A 21,724-nucleotide genomic window follows, 5' to 3' on the forward strand; every position below is an offset into this window, starting at 1 on the left:
GCAGGCCTTTCAGGACTTAGGACCTGTTAACAATCTGTGGCTTTTTGAGTAGAGCTGTTGGTGGCCCTGACCGTAGCCTCTTCTCTACTTTCAGCGTCAAATGTGGTCACATTTCAGGAACTATATCCTAATTCCTGGAGCTGGAACTGGCCCTACAACGTGATACTCATGTACCACGTTCACCACCAGCGCAGCTCAGCTTTGTGGATGCTGGTCCCAATCAACCCGTGTCTTGGTGGTGCAGACAAAAAACAAACACAAACACAAACACAAACACAAAAAACCTTGACAAAACAATCTCAATGTGGCGGCACCACTTACTCATGTGCAGCACATAAGTAACACAGTGGTTGAAAACTACGGCAGGACAATAATCGATTTTTACACCCCCACAACTTCTCTTGTCTGTGTCCGTGCAAAGCGGTCGTATGCTACGCCATTCCTCCTCCGGACTGAACACTGTTTTGGTTCTAAGATTTGAGAAGGGGGAAGAGCGCTGATTGTAACAGAAGTTTTACGGTGCCATCATTTTCTATGAGACTACTCCACACGCCTCTCTCCTCCAAAATTCCTAATCATATCTGCAAAAACCCTCTTTGATGTTACCTACCTTGGTGTCTTACACACAGTAGGTCTTCAATCATCAATCAGGTTTCCTGACTTCCGGGAACTTTTATGCCCCGAATGAGACAATAAAGCTAATTTTAGTAGAAAAAATAAATTATCTTAAAAGAGAGAAGATCACATAATATTGTCTTCAGGGCACGTCTCACTTGCCACTCACTACTAGATTTAGTTCATTTGCTTTTGCGTTTCTTTTTTTCCCACTATCCCCTAAAGGGTCTTCATGCTCTATTTCAAATTTTCCTCTTGAATAATAGGAATGTGGTCATCCAGAAGGGAAGCTACTATAACAAAATCATGCTATCACATTCCGATGTCTCCAGGACTCTTCTTTTGATCAAATTTATATCTGGAAAAGCAATGGTTGCCCAGAATACTCTCATTATGGTCATGCAATAGAAAAACAAAAGTAGGAAGCTTCAAAATAAAAATTAAACCATTAAAATGACAAGATACAGTTAGTCTGAGGATTCTACGGCTCTAAGGGGCCCACAGTCACCACGTCGAGACTAAGAGGATTTTACTGTACATGGCTCAAATGTATGGAACACTCAATAATAATGTCCCTTTTTTATGCATTTTCTCATTTAACTTCTATATCTAATCCTATGAAGTACATTCTTTTATTAACCCTCTTAGGAAGGCAACCTAGACTCTGAGAAATTAAGAAACTCACTCAAAGTCACACATCTGTTAAGCAACACAGCTAGGGCTCAAACCCAGATCTGCATGACATAAAATCCATCCGTCGGCCCATGACACTGTGTTGACTCCTAGGACAAGTACATGTGGTCACATTAGGTAAAATAAAATGGTACATGGTATCAATTTTCATGTTTTATTTGAAAGCTGTTTATTTTTTTAATTTTTAGAGAGAGAGGGAGAGACAGAGAGAGAGAAAGAGAGAGAGAGGGGGAGAGAGAATCTCAAGCAGGCTCCACACGCAGCATGGAGCTCAACATTGGGCTTGATCCCATGACCCCAGGATCACGACCCGAGCCAAAATCAAGAGTCAGACACTCAACCGACTGAGCTCACTCAGGTGCCCCTGTGGAAGCTTTTAAGGCAAAGATGATCATCTGTAGAAGGAACAGAAATAGTACTCTTATGTCATCATGTTGTTCAGGGGCCTTTGGTAAAATTCTGACACCTGATAGTGCCCCGCGGAACAGTCAGTCAGTAGCGTGTCCCAGCATGGTAACCAATGTGTGAAAATACAGGGTCGAAAAGGCCAGTGCTCCAACATTAGAGCTAATGCAAATAATTGCAGCTATTAATTTTCACACTGAGTAGTGACGAAAAGCACATACGCTAATTTCAACAAGGTATGTTTGAACGAAAAACAAGTTCTACCCGTGGTTTATGGCAGAGTTTATGAGAAAAGCGGGTTTCCTGAGCGAAATTAAGATAGGTTCCCATCACCAAGAATGCCGCAACTCACATAACTAATCACCCATAAAACCTATTACAAACAAACACTAAGAAAAACTCAAAAAGCATATAAGAGTGATGAAATTTCCACCTCAATGACTGATAAAGTGAGACATATCAAAACTCTACTGAGCTGGAAAAATGACACACTGTGAAGAGGTGCTTAGGATGATATGTGGTCAGGATCCTCCATTAGTCAAAGAGATGACTCAAAATACATGGATATTTCAGGTACTCATACCTGGAAGTTCCATTCTTAATGACAGAAGTGTGTCTTTTCACACAGAAATTAGAAAGAATGCTTCCAAAGCCAGCACTCTGCAGGAAAAATGATTTGTCAGATGCACAGCTCTCAATCCGAACCTTCAGAAAGACATGGCTATCCTTCCATGTTAGAATTAGATAAAATACAAATTTATCACACGCTCTTTAAATACCGTTTCCAGAACCAGTTTCTTGGCTTCAAGTTTTACATCCTCTTTTACCGTTGCTTTGGGCCAACCATAATCAATGATGTTTCTACTTAACTTTTTAAGGAAAAGACATTCGGTTTTGTTAAAGGGAGAATACTGCAGATATAAAAAAGAAAAGTCGTTGTCACAGATTCCCAAATATCCAATGCTCTATGCCTTACTTTTCAAACAGTTGCAACGTGAATTCTCCGCAACGTAGCACTGCCTCCCGGGGAGTGGCAGCTGCTCCATGAAAGTCGGCTGAATAAAAATGAGAAAATGGGGGCACCTGGGTGGCTCAGTCGGTTAAGTGTCTGACTTCGGCTCAGGACATGGTCTCCCGATTCACGAGTTCGCGCCCCGTGTCGGGATCTGAGCTGTCAGCTCAGAGCCTGGAGCCTACTTCGGATTCTGTGTCTCCCTCTCTCTCTGCCCCTCCCTTGCTCATGCTCTGTCTCCATCTCTAAAATAAATAAACATTACAAATAAAAATAAAAAATAAAAATAAAAATGAGAGAATGACCCAACAAAGAATGACCCACAGGAAACAGATGCTTTCACATCCGGATCACAGGAACATCTTCAACTTGACCATCGCCTTCCACAGACATCAACATAAAACTAAAAATGCTAACTCATTTCACAAAGGAAAGAATATTCCAATCACACTCATGGGAAAAAACCTGGGGGGCGGGGCACTAAAATGGGAAAAGGCCAAGGGAAACAGTCTGTGGAAGAAATCTAATGAAGATTTCTTTCTTTCTTTCTCTCTTTTTTTTCCAGATGGATTTTCTCTTTGCTAAATTTTTGGCAAAAGAATCAGTTTTTCCAGTAAAAAGTTTTATATAATCCAGGGTCTAAGACACTTGGCTGGTAGGGTTGATAAAACAATTTTCTGGCCTTTAAAATTTTTTAAGTATTTATTTATTTTTGAGAGAGAGAGAGAGACAGAGTGTACTCAGGGGAGGGGCGGAGACAGAGGAAGACAGAGAATCTGAAGCAGGTACCAGGCTCTGAGCTGTCAGCACAGAGCCCCATGCGGGGCTTGAACCCACGAACCGTTAGTTCATGACCTGAGCCGAAGTCGGATGCTCAACCGACTGAGCCACCTGGCCACCCCAAATCCACATGACTTCTTTCAGGCGAGCCTCTTTTGTATGGTCAAGCCCAAAAGCACATCAGCGTGCCCTTAGGAAGCACGGTGATGTGAAGCTTACTGCAATGCAGAATTGTACCTAACGGCCGTCTGCCTTTGTCAGTATAGACCCACCAACACCCTGTCCTTTGAGTTGCACGCTATACTTCTTTCCGGTGTAGTGCAGCCAGGTTGTCACTGAAAAGGCAAATTTGCATTTTATGGCTGTGTATGCTCAACTTCCTCTTGCTAGTGTGTTCATTCTGTCACTTCAAAAGAAGCATCTTTTTCTTTTTTTTAAGCTATGCCATCTGCAAAAAGCCAGTGGTGTATTCTATTGTAGATAGTGTCACAAGGGGCTCTTGTCCTCTGATGCTCCTTGGGGTGGGAATTTTCAAGATGCTCTTCAATGTACATTTCTTTTTTCATTTAATTGATTATTCATGAGTTAAAAATAATTAAAGAAAAAAAACCTGAAATTGACGGTAATAGTTTTCTTGCTAACCTCAATTAACTTCAGCCGCTCTTCTAAATCTCATCATGCTACCTGTCAAAACCATACCTGGCACTGAATGGGAGGAAATCCAAGCTTGTAATATAGGGAGAAATATATTATCTTCACAGATACTAGTTTAGAAGTACACACCATCTCGTACAGACAAATTCAAAGTTTGGTTGCAATTTTAGGTAAAGGAAGGAGGAAATTTGGGGAGTATCCAAAGAGGTGGTGGATAGGTCTTCTTTGCACAGGGTAGACGCTCCCTGATCGAAAAGGCCCTGCGAAAGTGAACTACTTTTACGAAAGCCAAAGGAAATGTAGAGGACCGAGAAAGAAAACATGTATGCGGCATATCAATCATCCTCGAGATTTAACACGTACAAGATGCAGCCCTCTTCGTTTGTCTTTCAAATGTATACACATTTTTCTCCATAAAGGATAGCTTGATGACTCAAAAGCAACAGAAAACGAATCAATAAAAGGAATACTTAATTTCTTTCTAAAAAAAAAAAAAATACAGTGGGGCTGGCAAAACCAGGTTAAGAGAGAGCAAAGTTCATTTCAGCACAAACCGAAGCCAATTATTTTGTAATCTATGATTACATTGAGTTGTTCATGAAATGGAAAAGTCTGTCATCGTGTTTCTATCTTTTTCTAAGAGTTCACTGTTGCGTACAAGCCTCAGAAGAGCTTGTGGGCAGTAGAGAAGCTTCGGCTTTCCGATTGTCAAGCCTGCAGAACAGAAGCTCTAGAAATCACGCCTGGCAAATGTGCCAAAGCAGTGAGAGAATTCTGTATGTAAAGTGTAAAAGTACACCCATGGCACCTCAATTAAAAACTATAAAATTCATAATATTATTTGCCTGTGCACACAGTAGCCAACCTAAGATGGCCGAAAATCGACCTCAAGTTCGGGAGCTCTGATCCTCAAGCCCTATTTTGAAGACCAAAAAACAAGCACAAGGCATCACCGTGTCCACTTCACTATCAATATTAAGATTCTCAAGGTGTGTAACTGTACTGTCAGATCTGTGACCTGATAACAAATACCCAACATCTTAATGTCTTTATGCGCTAAAATGGGGGGCGGGGGAAAGGGGCAGGAGGAAAATGTCAGATTCCATAATTCAAAATACAGAAAAGATCAAGTCAAGGTGATTTCACTGCCCCTTTCCAACATGTGGACCTAGAAGTCAATTGTCATTTTTAGTAGAGTTTTCCTCCCTCCCTTCCTCCTTCCTTTTTTCCTTTCTGAAGGAAAGGACACTATATTGGCAAACAATGGCCTACTTGAACACAGCAACTCTTCTACTGGGTCCATACCAATATGGGAAAGAATTACCCTGCTTGTAGTGTAATGGAAGGCACACCCTAATAACACCCTGGAGCCCGGGTTTTTACAACCCTCCCCGGCCACTTACAACCCTCCCCGGCCACCCCACTATCTCTTGCATCCTTAACCATCAGTGGTTTTTCAGTCATGTGACCACAGCAGGTAACTTAATTTACTTGTCTCTTCTCTAAAATGGGGGATAATAACATCTTGCCTTTCTGGAAGTAAAGGGTTGGTCTGAATTATCCTGAGGTTCCTGCAAACTCTAAGATCTATAATTTAAAGATTTCTCAAAGACACTGTTCATTCCTAATTTCTATGACCTTGATACACAGGAAAATGTCAACCTCCCTGTGTAACGGGAGCAAAGATAAGCACCCTCATGTGTCATCATTTCTTCTCCTTTTTCCAAGTTTTTTTTTTTATAGTTTCCTCATTTCATACTCTAAAATCAATTACAAACCTGAGTTTTTCTTCTTTTTTTAATGTTTATTTTTGACAGAGAGAGACAGACAGACAGAATGTGAGTGGGGGAGGGGCAGAGAGAGAGGGAGACACAGAATCCAAAGCAGGCTCCAGGCCATCAGCACAGAGCCCGACGCGGGGCTCGAACCCACCTCCCACAAGATCATGACCTGAGCCGATGTCGGAAGCTTAGCCGACTGAGCCACTCAGGCACTGCCCCCCGCCCCCCAACCCAAGTGTTCTTCACTTAAAGTAACACAGGCTTCTGATTCCTTTTTATTGCTTGTTCCATATTGAATCAATGAAGTTGTAAGAGCTAAAGCTTTACGTTAGCATTTCAAAAAGGGGTCAGTAAAGAAGCCTCGATTTCAAACCTAGTTTTACTAAGAGATGTCCAAATGCCCTTGCCTGAATCTTATTCATTTTTCAACAAAGTGGATGTTAATAACTAAAAGAAACTAGTTCAGTTGAAAATTTGCCACAGATGATCAGATAATCCAGGGTTTTTAAGGTCTCATTATTCTTTCTCTCCAGAATAAGCCCCAGCCAATGGTTTTCCAACCACTCGTGTCTCTCAGCTTCACTTCTTAATTTCCAGAAGCCAATTCTGTGGCTGGCCAATCCGCCATCTTTTCCCTCCGCGGGCTACATGGTCACCAGAGCTGCGCTCCCCCCACCTGCTCCTTAATGTATGGACTCCTTCTTTCAGTTCCTTGGTTCCCACACGTGCCTTTCCACCTCGCTATTTAATTCCGAGGCCGAATTTCCCGAACAATCTTTAACTCTCCTGATCTAAGGTCTACTTTTATTTATTTAATGTTTCACTGAACGTTTGGTTCCTGTGTACTATCAGTTTCCTTATAGCAATAAGTACAAGCTACCATGTGAAAAACACATCCTAGCTTAATGGAAAGAGGTGCCTCAACAGAAAAACACATGCCTTGACATAATGTGCCCCACTGTAGGTGAGGTCCCCGACAAAGAGCAGTTCACCTATTTGCAATTGCAAAGAGGCTCCCCCGGGCAGTTTCTCTCCTTGAGAAATCTTGGAGGATCTGACACAGCATCGGAGGCCCTTCTAAGGAGTTTCTTGCTAGTTCATACTTCATTCATGCAACAGTTATTTTCTCCAGGACTTATTCTACGCCAGGCACCGCGCTCGGTAGTGGGACCAGAAGGGGAAACAAATAGACAAAGAAATGATTACAAATTGTGGTGGGTGCTATGAACACATCAGGTTACTGAAATGGAGAATCATGAGGCAAGAAGATGGTTCTCACTGAAATGGTGACACTTAATCCGAGACAGGAAAGGCAGGAAAAGACAGGAAAGGCACTCTGCTCACAGGCTGAGACGTAGGGCGCTGAACCATCAAAGGGCCTGGAGAGAGGCCACGTCCAAGGCCAAGTGTGGGAGCTGCAGGGGCCAGGGAGCAGACAGGAGGCCGGTGAGCGTCTTTCAGTGAGAGTGGGAAGGGGCCGGAGACACACAGGAAGGAAGTGACTCACTCAAACTCCTCTTGAGTCCCAGCAGCAGTAAGCAGCACTGTGCTAGAATCTTGAATGGTCACAAACAGCCCTCCGGTTTTCTCTGAGGCCTCGCTGCCCTGAGGCCCGTATCTATACTCCCCTGCATCACACAATAAACCACAATTAATGAGGCAATCTGATCCTACCTAGATTTGCCACCTCAAAGAGTCTCAACAACACAGGTAGGGACTTCAACCCTACTAGGAGCTACTGTTGGTATATGGTCAGTATCCGGTCTTGGGAATTCAAGTGGATGTATTTGAAAAAGCCGCTTGGTGGGGCTGGGACACTGAAGATCAAGGGATACTTCTGGTCTTTTTCTCTAAGAGGTAATGAAGATGGGATCAGAAAAAGAGAGGATGTGAACCACTATTTCCACCTTGTATGGTGGACAGGAAGTACAGAAATAAAATAATCCATCCATTTGCAAGCAGTACATTTACTTCAAGGATCAAGACAACTCAGAGGAAGAATTTATTTATCTCTGTTCCCTGAATAACTGTGTCAATCTTCTATTTCAGTATTGGGTCAAACCCTATGAAATACCTACATTGTATTGATATCGATCTGTGAAAATGGCGACACCACATGGTTTGGCAAATAGTGATGCAAACAGTCTAACAGCCACTCTCTGACATGCAGGAGTTGGTTTTCTGACCCCAATCGGGTTGTCTGAATTTAAGTTCTTCACCAGGAGAGAGGCGACAGATAGAATTCAGCAAGCATGGGCTGCCACCATGGGCTACACATTGTTTCAGGTGCCCTCTGTAAACTATCCCATTCGTGCCTCACAATGATTGCCAAACAACATTACTGGCACTTTTCAGCTAGGATTCAAAGGGAATAACTATAAAATACTGTATAAAATGAGAATAGTATGTGATCCATTCCTCCCTCACTTATGTCCTTCTCTGATTTCTTCCCCCTCCTTTCTCTCTTTCCCCTTCCAAACAAATGGAAATTTTTACTTCCCAGGAGGCTATTCTGTCAAAATCAGGGCTAAACAAAGAAAATACAGCACAGGAAATTAAGAGCAAATTAGCATAAGCGCTTTGTTTCTAAAAATGAGATATTTTGTTTTAATCCCATAATATTTTTAAAGAAGTATTTTTGGTAAAGAGTAAGTAAGATGTCATAATCAAAGGCAGCAGTTTAAATAAGTTGACTCCTTAGGCATACAGCACTGCCAAATAAATACATTGATTGATCTAAAATAGGAGGTATGCACTTGAACTGTATGAGTCTATCTAATCTAGGAACCCTACCGTCCCCTCTCTGACAAACTCCACAATTAGCATACGGTAAATCTTTTGGTAGACCAAGGATTATAAACATCTGATTATCAACATCTCTGGTTCAGAAATTCTTTGCGTGATGTATGGCTTGCAGAGAAAGCCAAAATAACCCATAGGCTTCGAGTACAATGGGAAAAAAAAATCCCTTAGGGAGTTATTTTACATCTTCGTCAAGAAAAAACTTTGATCGCTCTAAAAGAGCGTCCATATATTGAACAGTGAAAACAACTATTTGTGGGTAAAATGAAATATACCAGGATACTGATAATTGCCTAACAACTAAAAATTACTGTACCGTATGCATGCGCCCAAAGCACTTAAGAGGCAGGACCTTATTTTGTCTGTTCCCAGCTGGTCAGCTCCCCTGGTCCCATTTTCAGGCCCTGACAGCTAAAATATCCATGGTGCACAGATATGTCCTCCCTTGTGAGTGCCTTGTCCAGATGTCATACTTATTTCTTACACGAAGCAAAACACAGAGATCAAAACTCAAACAGCATATGAAATGAAAAATTACCGGATGAAAGGTTTAAGCACAATTTTTACTGCTTCGTGTTGTTATTATTTGTTTTGCACATAGGCTCTGCTTTCTGAAGCCTTACCATATTAATATCGCTGGTTTTGCTATTCGACCTCCAGTCTTAAAATACGAGGGCTCGCTCAACAACACATACCCCACTCGTTTCCACATGTATTCCAGAGTGACCACAACAGCATGCCTTATATCATCGGTAATATGCACCACTTCTTCTCATTCCAGGAAAGTTGATTAATTTAAGTATTACAGGAATGTATGTAAAATCAGTTCGCATTCACATAAAATAATGCTCTTAATCCATCACTCAAAACAGAATGGAAAATGCCAATTCTCTGTGAATTATATCAAACTGTAGCCCGTGCCTCTGTCTTACTCTGCCACATGTTAAGAACAGGGGACCTTTAAATGCATGAAAAAAAAAAAAAACAGAAACGAGAAAAGATGCAGAAAGCACAAATAAGCATCGAAGATTACAGCAAAAATAAGGGTTGCGTCTGGAAAGCCCTTGAACAAAACGATCAATAATGAGCGTATAAATTGTGCTGGCCCATAGTCTTATTTTCAGGAATTCTGAGTCACATCTTTAAAAAAGAACAGCCCATACATTTTTGGGTCGTGTCTATACATGAGAATCCGAAGTCTGGTGGGACCGGAGAGCAGCGTTTGGCAGTCTTAGAAAATGCAAGGCAGTGGTCAGTAACACAGCAGTGCTGGGGCTGGATTCCCAGAGCATCTCCTTAATTGGATCTTGCTGGAATGTACCACCTCACTTCTAGTTCACGGGCACTGGGGAACAAAACGGCCTTTCTATCTTTTCCCAGAGAGGGCCACAGAAGACGCTCCCTGCCCGACTTTCAAAGCTGCTTCTAACGCTGACCCCGGTCACGTTGGTCACCATTTGCCTCATGTCCGTTCAGGGCTGGGACACGAGCGCTTCTGTCTTTCCGGGTTGAAAAACGGACTGTGTTTAGGGATCGGAAATCAGGGTGAAGACACCGAGAGTGAATGTTGAGGGTTCGTGGCTGCTGTGGGGGAAAGCCTACAAATGTTCTAATTTTGCTACCAGGAGTCCTCAGACCCTCTCCACCTCGGCACTGGAAGGCTGATTTCTAAGAAAAGAAAGCTCTCCCCAGCCACCATAGAAGTTTCGCAGCAGGAGCAGAAAACCCTAAGTGATGACATTTTTTTTTTTTTTTTTTTAACTCAGCCAACCATCAAAGGCAGAGCGGGTGGGACCTAGAGGGTGGGCATCTGCCAGGCTCACTCCAACACTTTCAACTCCTTGGTGGGGGAAACCCTTAGGTTCAACCGGGGCTATGATGGCCTGGGAAGCAGGGGCCACAGGAAAACTCCAGGCCCCCCAAACGTCTCCCCGCACATTTCACTAATTGTCGAGGCATTTGGGTTAACAAGCTCCTCTTTTAAAATACAAATGCCCCCGGGAGGGTTAAGCCTCATTCATACCTCAGTGCGAATTAGTTTAATTAGATAATCAGATCTAATTAATTGAGGGCTCAGGGAAAGAGAGTTTTGATTGAGGTGGGCCAAAGGGAGGAAAAATTTGGAAGGGACTCGGGTGGGGGCCTCTGAAGAACTAGGGAGTGGCGCGGGGAGAGTGGGTTACAGGGCGTCTGGGTCCAGAAAGGGAAGTGCACGGCTGTCAAAGGCAAACTCTGCTGTTCCGTCTGTCCAGGGTCTCAGGGCACCAGACACTGCCTGTGGCCGCCACTCTCGCCCCTCGGTCAAAGGCATCGGGATTCGTTGGAAGGCTGCAAGTGTCATCTTTCCCCAGCTGGGACTCCCTGGGTCTGGCCAACCTTCACATCTCAAGAAAGGAAGAAAGTGTAGGAGGAAGAGGAAGAGAGGCATATGCTTCCACTGTCCTCACCCTAAGTGGGTCCCGCCCCCACTTAGATGGGCGTCCAGATATTCCTGGATGGAAGAGAGCCCACCCACCAGCATCTTTAGCTGCGTGTACTCTCAAAACAGGCTCCTCTCCTCTGCTGCCACCATTGACCAGATCTGATTTGGCGGGAGGTTGCTGCCGAATCCCGGAGGACGGATCCCCTCCCGAGCCAGCCATGGGGCAGCATGTGACGATGGTCAGCAGACCCCATTCACATCCTGACCATGGGGTTTACTTGCTCCGAGAGCCTAAGAAAAAGCCTTACTTTTTTTTTTTTAATTTTTTTTAAATGTTTTTATTTATTTTTGAGACAGAGAGAGACAGAGCATGAGCAGGGGAGAGGCAGAGAGAGAGGGAGACGCAGAATCCGAAGCAGGCTCCAGGCTCCGAGCTGTCAGCACAGAGCCCGACGCGGGGCTCGAACCCATGGAGTGTGAGATCATGACCTGAGCTGAAGTCGGTCGCTCAATCGAATGAGCCACCCCCGCGCCCCGAAAATGCCTTAAGTTTTAATGAGCGCTGCTCGTCTCCACGCCTGTGCCGTGAGCTGCGATGTCCGTGCTGTGGGGTACCTCGGAACGCTCCCCCAGGCCCACCTGACCTCCCGTGTGCCCCCTGCACGGGTTACACTAGAGCCACACAGGCTGTTTATGCATCTGGGTGCCAAAGTCCACCGCAAGTTCTTTAAGGGCTGGGAGTCGATCACGCGTGCATCACACCCCCACCTCTAGCACAGGGCAAGCGCTCAGTGACTATTTTTGGAGAGAGAGAGAGAAAAGAGCAAAGCACGAAGCATTTACCCAGAGGACCAAGCAGATCTGTGATCTCAAAGGAACTATGACAAAAACACGTCTGTTTGATTCGGTGGCTGATGTAGACAAATCCTTTTCGAACAATACAGATAATAGCTGCGGAATCTTAACATTTTGTAACACCAGAAAAATCTAACGCAAAATATTTTAGGAAAGCATCTCCCCTACTTGGCTGCATCCTAACAGACAGAAATCTCAACTCTGTGGAATACGCCATTCTCTAACCAAGATGTGCACTTCTCGTTTTTTAAAGGTGAATTTTACATAGAAAATATCCTCCAAGTGTGCGTAAGCGTGGAACAGTATGGACAGAAGGCCTCCGCGATGCCAACTGAACGATGGTGCCCCTGGAATTGGCTCTATGTTTTCGTTTTTCTATAAGCTTAGTTTCAGGTATCAATATGCCCACCTTCTACATACCTTACATTCTTAAAAAATATCCTTATAGCTTCATATTTCTTTCATTAGAAGAAATATAATAGTGCCAGTTCTTCTTAGCATTGTACTTTGTCCCATAAACAACAGAAGGTCCTCATATGGTGAAAACAGCTTTTTCACAGGCTGAAAAAGGAAGATGAGCAGAAAAAAAATGTTTTGGGGAAAAATGTTTTGTTTTTTGTAAGTCCTTATCGGAGACGTCCATGTTTTAATAAGATCGCTAAGAAAATCATTCTAGGCAGGAATAATATAAATGTTGAGTCATGGACTATAATTAGAGCTCTGTATACATGGTTGAGTTGGGGAGCAAAGAGCACCCAGGAAGAACATTTCCTGTGAACGTGACCTCTCTGGCTGCCTCTGAGAGGGCGGTCTCGCTTTCAGCCATGGTCCTGACAATTAATTAGCTGTGTGACCTAAGGCAAGTTATATGACCTCTCGGAGGCTGCTTCCTCAACTATAAAATAGGGGTGATGGTATTACCGAGCCTAGGTTGCCATGATTAAGTGATTAAAAGGCATAAGCCTCCAGCACTGGGTCTGGCACCCAGCAGACAACTCTCACAGCTCAAACCCATGTTTACTTTCAATTCGTGCGTCCTGTTTCCCAGGATCTCCTGGCATTTCATCTCTGTGTAGTCTCTCTTTGTTCCCTTACAATGACTCTATATCCCAATGTGACCAGGTTCTCTCGTGCTTTCTTTCCTGGCCTCCAAGTTCCCATTGGAGACCTTCTTTCAGGAGGCTTTGTAAAAGAACACGGAGTCAAAGCCAAATGGTGTTCAGGGACATGCATGCTCATGTTCACCTGGGGGGACCCCGTCAGAGAGTGAGCCAGCATTTGGGAACATTCCTCAGATAGTCAACGTGACCAGGTGGTCGTCTTTACGTGAGTATCTTACTGGTCAAAGATTCTGTGAAATAAAACTGCTCGTTAAAAGGCTTTTTTGGACTCAAAACCAGAAAAAAAAAATTCTGGTTTTAGTTTGGTTTAATAACCATATAACTTCTGGTAGTGATTCTGGGAATTCTAAAGACAAGCGAGTGGCAGACTTGTCCAAAGGAAATGGGAGCAATTGCCCAACGTTTCAGCGTTCAGAGGCCAGGTTCTGGGGCTAGATCCAGGTTTCTGGAACTGCCCTGGAGAGCAGCAGTAGGGGACGAAGGGGTTAATACGCTACCTGATCATCCATTGGCCCCTCCCTCCCTTCCTTCCTCCCTTCCTCTCTCTCCCTCCCTCCCTCTCTCCTTCCTTCCTTCTTTCCTTCTTCTTGCTTTCCTCCTTCCTTCCTCCCTTCCTCTCTCTCCCTCCCTCCCTCTCTTCCTTCCTTCTCTCCTTCTTCTTGCTTTCCTCCTTCCTTCCTCCCTTCCTCTCTCTCCCTCCCTTTCCTCTTCCTTCCTTCCTTCCTTCCTTTAGTTAACAAGCACTTACTGCACACTCACCATGTGCCAGGTCCTTTGCTTGGATCTGGGGATACATACATGACATTGTCTCTGTGGTTTAATTCATAGTCAATTCAAGGAGATAAACAGGTAACCACTTAAAATATCTAGTGATTAGCTACCATGCGGAAAGACGCTGCCCTCCAGTTTAGGAAATCTCAGAAACAAGAGTGTGTGAGTCCAACTGTCAGTCAGAAGGGCAGAGATAAGGTTCTGGGTGAACAGTTCAGGGCAGAATGTATCTCCCCTATCAGGAGACCATGCCATGGGGAGGCCTACGAGGTATCTCCCAAAGAGACACCTGCTACGGAAAGATTATCAACTGCTAGTTGCTGTTAGCGAGAGAAACATCAAAAGCCATCCGAGAAGATTGAAATTTCACCCATTTCAGGAAAAGTCAAAGGAGAAAAGCAGAATTTTCTAAATAGTAATAACAAGAAATTGCTATTTGAAGTTGATTTTTTTTTTTAATGGTTAGTGGCTTTGGTCCAGCTTTGGTCCATCTCTGAAGACATCAATTTCCCTGAGAGCAGAGTTGTCTGGTGGCTCCAAGGGCACATCCCTTCACAATCCCATGCTTGTGTCCAGGCTGCGTGCATCACTTGCCTTTACTTACCCAGATCTCCCCATCCTCCAAAACCAGTTCACCTTCATGAAATCTTTCCCAACTCCTTTGGCTCAAAATGATCAGTTCCTTCCCTAACTTCAAAGCACCTGCATTCTACAAATTGTACTGACATTGCCTTAAATGTAGCCGATAATCTCTTAAGAACAAGAACCTGGACTTCTATTGTCCCTATGGACCTTACTGCGCCGGGCACATAGTGGAGCCCCTAGGAAGCCTTCTGGAATACAAAGGCTGAACATTAACATCTTTGCATAAAAAACCCCACCAACGTATTAAATAGGATACATACTTATAAAACATTATGGTTAAAATATACAAAGTTCTATCATGAATAGACGTGCCCTCCAAACTTCTCAAATATTTACAAACAAGTATTAACTTAGGTATAATGAATTTTCCTCTAATTAACAATCGAATATTATCTACACTTCGCCCAAAGCTTGTATTTAAACTACAAGGAAGAAATAACAACAATATCCAAGAGTTGGGAACTAGGAACCCGAGACAGCCTGAACTCTGATATGGAAGATGGCAATACTTCGTTAGAAGGGTGCAATATTTCTTCAGAAGACCCCTCCCCAATTAAAAAAAATATGTATGCGCCTGGGTAGCTCAGTCGGTGGAGCACCCGACTTCGGCTCAGGTCATGACCTCACAGTTTGTGGGTTTGAGCCCCGCATCAGGCTCTGTGTTGACAGCTCGGAGCCTGGAGCCTGCTTCGGATTCTGTCTCCTTCTCTCTCTCTGCCCCTCCCCCGCTCACGCTCTGTCTCTGTCTCTCAAAAATAAATAAATGTTAAAAAAAAATTGTTTTTAAATGTACATTGCCCCAATGGTCAATAAACAAAAGACCTGACATTTAAGAGGAGAAAAACATTTATCACTTTCCCAGTAGCTCCTGTATGAAAAATAAGTTATTATATTTAAATCTACAACTGTCATTTAGTTCAAAGAACTGGGAGTCTTCTTTGGATGGAGTAAGCGTATAATCCACTCTGGTTCCGACACGCCTGAAATCAGAGCACAGGGTCGCAGAGCAAACTGCTCTCTACCGAAAACTATTTATTGCCCCTGTTCATATTTTCTGCCTGTTACAAAAATGGGCAGACTATCTGACTGAGTGGAGACATTCTTCAAAAGAGACATTTTGGGGGGGGTGGGGTAGAACAATCCACAACAATCAAGGGCTGGCCTTTTTTCAAAGCTGAATTTAGTAACTGGAATTCAATATATCTGTATGTATAGTTGAAGACTCCACGGTGGACCCAGGGAAGGAGGAGGTAACCATTAGCGACAGTGAAATGGATGAAAACAGTGATCAAGATTACTTTGTAAGGGAACGTTTGATCTGTTCGTGTCCCGTGAAACACGGCCATTTTGAAACTCTTCCATTCACCGTAATAAAAAGACTACATGGAGAGAAGCGTACGTAGTTTAAAATAGTCTTTGCACCAAAAAAAAAAAAAAAATTAAAAAAATAAAAAAAAAACAACCCATGCTAATTCTAAATTTAGAAGAGAATCTGGAACACAGGGACACGATATGCTTTATTGAAATGCTTATTCAGACATTATTGGTAGAGATAGAAAGTTGGGGACCAAACCAAGTGATTTTCTTACAGGCGATGCGTAAGTATTTTAGCCATTTATTCCATAAGAAAAACATTTTTGACATTGTAAACCAATCTTTATTAAGTGCATTAAAACAGAAAAAACCGACATTTTATAATATGCAATAAATAGTATTAACATGTCTTTCTTCAAGTCTTGACATTTAAAACTAATTCTGCTCTTAAATTTGAATTCTATACACAGGCACCGATAGTTCTTTAGATATGTCATGGAAATTTTAAAATGCCACCAATATTATGACTTTTCGAGAGAGAAATCTAAATATTTTTCAGTTTGGAAAGAAAACCCCCAAAGGAACTTTAAAGGAACCTCTAAAAATAATACTACTTAACCCCACAAAGTTAAAATCCATGGTAAACTTCAAAACAATCAAAACTTAATATCGTAACTAGTTTTTTTAATGCTTATTTTTTTTATTTTAGAGAGAGAGGGAGAGAGAGAATGAGCCAGGGAGGGGCAGAGAGCGAGGGAAGCACAGAGTGCGAAGCAGGCTCCAAGCTCCAAGCTATCAGCACAGAGCCCGACGCGGGGCTCGAGCCCACGAACTATGAGATCATGACCTGAGCCAAAGTCCAACGCTTAACCAACTACGCCACCCCGGTGCCCCTATATCATAACTCGTTTTAGGTAAAGGCTACCTCCATAAATTCCAGATAAGCTAATAAAATTGTTTACAACAGGATACGGCTGAAATTGCTAAAACTGTGAAAGGTTACATGACTATTACCTCACAAACTTCATTTAAAAAAAATCGCACTTATGGGGCGCCTGGGTGGCGCAGTCGGTTAAGCGTCCGACTTCAGCCAGGTCACGATCTCGCGGTCCGTGAGTTCGAGCCCCGCGTCGGGCTCTGGGCTGATGGCTCAGAGCCTGGAGCCTGTTTCCGATTCTGTGTCTCCCTCTCTCTCTGCCCCTCCCCCGTTCATGCTCTGTCTCTCTCTGTCCCAAAAATAAATAAACGTTGAAAAAAAAAAAAAATCGCACTTAGTAACTGTGAGGAGAATGTTTTCTTTCAGGCCAAAAAATCATATTTAACCGGTTAATAATAAGATAAGATCATTTACATAAAATGTGAGACCCCCTCGGAGTTCAGAGGTTCTGCTATGTCACGCGGGGAACTCACCCCCCAGACAATTACCTGCTGAAACAGCAAATCCGCTCCCTAGAGTGTCTTTGTTCCTTTACTCTGCATTTCCGAAAATCTATGCTAAATATTAACTTGTGTCTCTTTGACCCACATTCCCAAAAAAGGTATCAAACACGGGAAAGGATTCTTCATGGGGTCCAGGCCACCAAAATTCCCAAAGACGGTTTTAAGAAGAGATTCCTTTGATGTTTAATAGAATCAGACATTTGGACTAAAATAGTCCTGTCTCTCTCCTCTATTGCCGTCACCACTGCTAACAATTATAAGCTTTCAGTGCTCTGAATAATTCACAATCTCATCTGTTCTACTCAGTGTAAAGACAATGTTGAGAGGACAAGGTCACTTTTTTTTTCCCTTCCCGACTACTGACTTTTCCAACCCGACACCAGTCTGATTGCATGATCCACCTAGTGTTTGACACGCTTCCCCTGACAGCTTCTTAACAGCCGTTAGTCTATTTAGCTTAGGGTATGAAAAATAATAAGGGTGCAATGGAGTGTCAGGTTTCTTCCACCGTAATAAACACACGTTCAGCGTTTTCCCGTTCATTTTACCTCGATACACTTACACCATACCATACCCTTTTATCGTAATATTGACAGATATCAATCCACCAATATTATAAAATACCAGGCTGCCGGAACATTAATGGTATTTTATGTATGACATGCATGTTTGAAAAATCAAAATTAGAATAAGCTGTTTATGACAGATTAACACCTGTGAATGGGCCTCTCTGGGGTCATCTGGAAAATCTTGCAAACTTGGAGTCATGCAACCTATAATCTTGGAGGAGAAAGGAGAGCGGCAACCTGGCGGTGCTCAGATTTCATTCATTCATTTTCACTGGAAAGCGACACCAGTCAGAGGAGAGAGGCAAGTTTTTGTAACCCTGAAATAAAACTCTGACTGTAAGTGTTCAATTATTTTTTTTTTTACTTTAATTAAACTCTCCCCTGTCTTATAAATTCAGGCGTGGTAAAGGGGAAATATTGTTAAAGTTCTTAAAAAGGAACAGCCATACAATAAATACTTTACGCGGAAAAACGATACTGCAAAGTAATGTTGAGGTAATGCACATGCCTCACATCAAGGCTGCACAACCACAACCACAAACTGTCAAAAGATCTGCATTCAGCAAAGTCTCTGGGTTAATATTTCTTACACTGCTTGAAAATAATTCCCTGTCTTCTTTTTTATTGTGAAAAATCTCAAACATACTCAAAGATAGGAAAAAAAACTGGACAACGAACCACCGAAGACCCACCACCTTCCTTCAAAAATTACTTTCCTAGTCTTTTTTTTTTTTTCTGAAGTATTTCAAAGCAAATCTCAGGTAGCCTTTTATTTCACCACATACACCTCAGTACTAAAAAGCATTCGTTTGTTTTTCTCCATTCTCATTAATTTTGGAGAAGCAAAACTGGCTAATGCAATTTCTTATTCCAAATTTTTCCAGGAGTTAGGAGGAACTCTCCAGGTGAGTCTGAACATTCCCATCTCAGGAGCGAACCAGAAATGTTTACATAGGCATTTTCCTCCTGGAAAGTCTATTGAGAATTAGGAATGAACTGCTACATCTAAATTAATCCAAAACAGCGTGGTCATATAGTACAACCTTCACCGTTTTCATGTCAACAGACTTGAGTCCGGGCAGAATGACTAACGGGTTATTTATAACAACGACACATGACTGCAACAAAGCAAGGTGCATATGGTATGGGAACAAAGCTCCCCTCTGTCTTAACCACCATCGTGAATTCATTCAATTTTTTTCAATTTATTTATTTTGAGAGAGAGAGTACTCACGCACATGTGTGGGGTGGGGGGGGGGAGCAGAGAGAGGGAAAGAGAGAATCCCAAGCAGGCTCCATGATGGCACTGCAGGGCCCCACGCGGGGCTCAATCTCACGAACCATGAGATCATGACCTGAGCAGACATCAAGAGTCACATGCTTAACAGACGGAGCCACCCAGGCACCCCAGTTCATTCCATTTAGTGTCAAGAAAAGTACAGATAAAATAGACGTGCTTTATTTGTATTATTGACATTTTTCTTATAAAGGTGGGCCCATAAACTGACTATACCATTACAAATACACTTTTAAAAGAAAACAAAGGAAAAGAAGGCTTGCTGTTGCTATTTAATTCTTTAAAATACAATAAATATCGGAGCACCTGGGTGGCTCAGTAGGTTAAGCGTCAGACTCTTGATTCTGGCTCAGGTCATGATCTCACAGTTCATGAGACTGAGCCCCGCGTCGGGCTCTAGGCTGACAGCACGCAGCCTGCTTGGAATTCTCTGTTTCCCTCTCTCCTGCCCCTCCCCTGCTTGCTTGCATGCACACACACTCTCTCTCTCCCTCTCTCAAAATAAATAAATAAGTAAGCATCAAAAAATAATAAAATGCAATAAATACCCAAACCTATCAAATCAGGAAACCCACACCTTTTTCAGTTACCCAAGTACTAGGCGGTATTGTCTTTGTTACAAATTGTCAGTAGATTGACAAGGTGGAAGCATTTCTATTTTATTCTTGGTTTAAAATAATAGTTCACGAAATATATTACTGATGTAAGCACATACCAAGAGATATTTGACTATGAATTTTTACCCAGTCTCTTTTATAGTTTTATGACAAAAATTTCAGGTTCCAGACAAAGAAAGGAACATTGGTACTCCACGCCTACTTTCACTTCCTGATGACAGATACGTGCTGACGATCATCGTATTTACATGTTATTAACACACTGAAACTACTCTTGAAAAACCATAATGCAAACCTCAGGATAGAAGGAAACTGAAAATTTTATCTTTGCTTTTTAACACAGCGCACGAAGACAAAGAACCTGCTAATGTAATGGAGGAAAAGCCAGAGAACTCAATATAAAAATACAAGCTCTCACTACTCTCTTTGAAATAACTGAGCAGGGACCTTCCTTGAAGAGGTCTGTCCCTCCTAAACAGTTTAGGAATGGGCATGCCCATAAGAAGCAGACTACGCTGTAAGACCATGGCCTTCTGATCCAAGTCTATTAGTATCTGAATTATAAAGCATTTTATAAGTGTTGCTTTAAAGCTACATTTTTCTTGTTGATTTCTTAAAAGCTGGCAGTAATAAAACTTCGGTTGTTGGATAATAATTAACACACTCCCGATAAGAATTAAATTTTAAAATGACAATGTATTATTATAACATCTTAGAAATTTGGCACATCAGAGTTATAATTAAACATGTTGGTTTCTGCTTCTGTGTAGAAAAATATTCAAGGTGAATGGAGAATCCAGGAGTATTGTTTTCTTTTGAACGTTGGGCTCTATTCAATCTAATATTGAAAAGAGTTTATAATGGCCCAAAGATCTCTGGGGGGAGAAAAGGTCTTATTTTTTCTTTATGTCCAATCTATGGGAAGGTCTTCAAATATATCTGTTATTAAAGTGACAATTACAGGGGCGCCTGGGTGGCGCAGTCGGTTAAGCGTCCGACTTCAGCCAGGTCACGATCTCGCGGTCCGTGAGTTCGAGCCCCGCGTCGGGCTCTGGGCTGATGGCTCAGAGCCTGGAGCCTGTTTCCGACTCTGTGTCTCCCTCTCTCTCTGCCCCTCCCCCATTCATGCTCTGTCTCTCTCTGTCCCAAAAATAAATAAACGTTGAAAAAAAAATTAAAAAAAAAAAAAGTGACAATTACATAGGCAAATGGTAACCAAATACATGCTTTAGAGTATTAAGTATTTCCAAATTGCAGGAAACCCTACCAAAACTGTCCTGGGGAGTCATCAAAGATAGAGTGACCAGATGTGCCACTTTGCCTGGGATGGTCCCTATTAAAGAAAGAAATGACAGTTTTACAACTTAAAGATATGGAAGAGACTAGAAGTCAATCTCCTACTCAATGAGCTTTTTACTTTATTAAAGAAGGAACAGGAGGAGTGTACGGGAGAAGTTACCCAAGACGGATGCGCGGCTGACCATCACCAGATAGTGCTGCCTACCACTCGTTTCTTCTAGAACCACCTCGGTTTAGACACAGGAGAGGTACCTGGCCCACTGGCTCACAAACTCTGTTCCTGGGGGCTCCCTGGGGGATTTCTTGGAGGCTTTGCTAAAGGCTACTGAGCAAAGAGACAGGGTCTCTGCTCTCATTTAAGAAATTCCCTCCACTCTTCTCAGTTTCACATCAAGTTTCCAAAGATTCTGTGGGTAAAGAGTTGGAAGAACTCCCTCTTGTTATACATGACCCCCAGAGAAGTCAAGTTACAAGTCCGTTTGCCCCGCCAGGCTCGTGGCACAGCTGGAGCCAGGGCAGAGGTGTCTGGATAGGGCTCATTTCTCCAGACCCCGCTGACTGGCAGCCTGATGTGGCTACTGAAATAAGGCTTCTGATGCACAACATGAAAGGGAGAAGAAAAGTTTATTTTT

Source organism: Lynx rufus, unplaced genomic scaffold (assembly GCF_022079265.1).
Source record: "Lynx rufus isolate CCGP_SWC_20201006 ecotype Redwood Valley unplaced genomic scaffold, mLynRuf1.p SCAF_3, whole genome shotgun sequence".
NCBI lineage: Eukaryota > Metazoa > Chordata > Mammalia > Carnivora > Felidae > Lynx > Lynx rufus.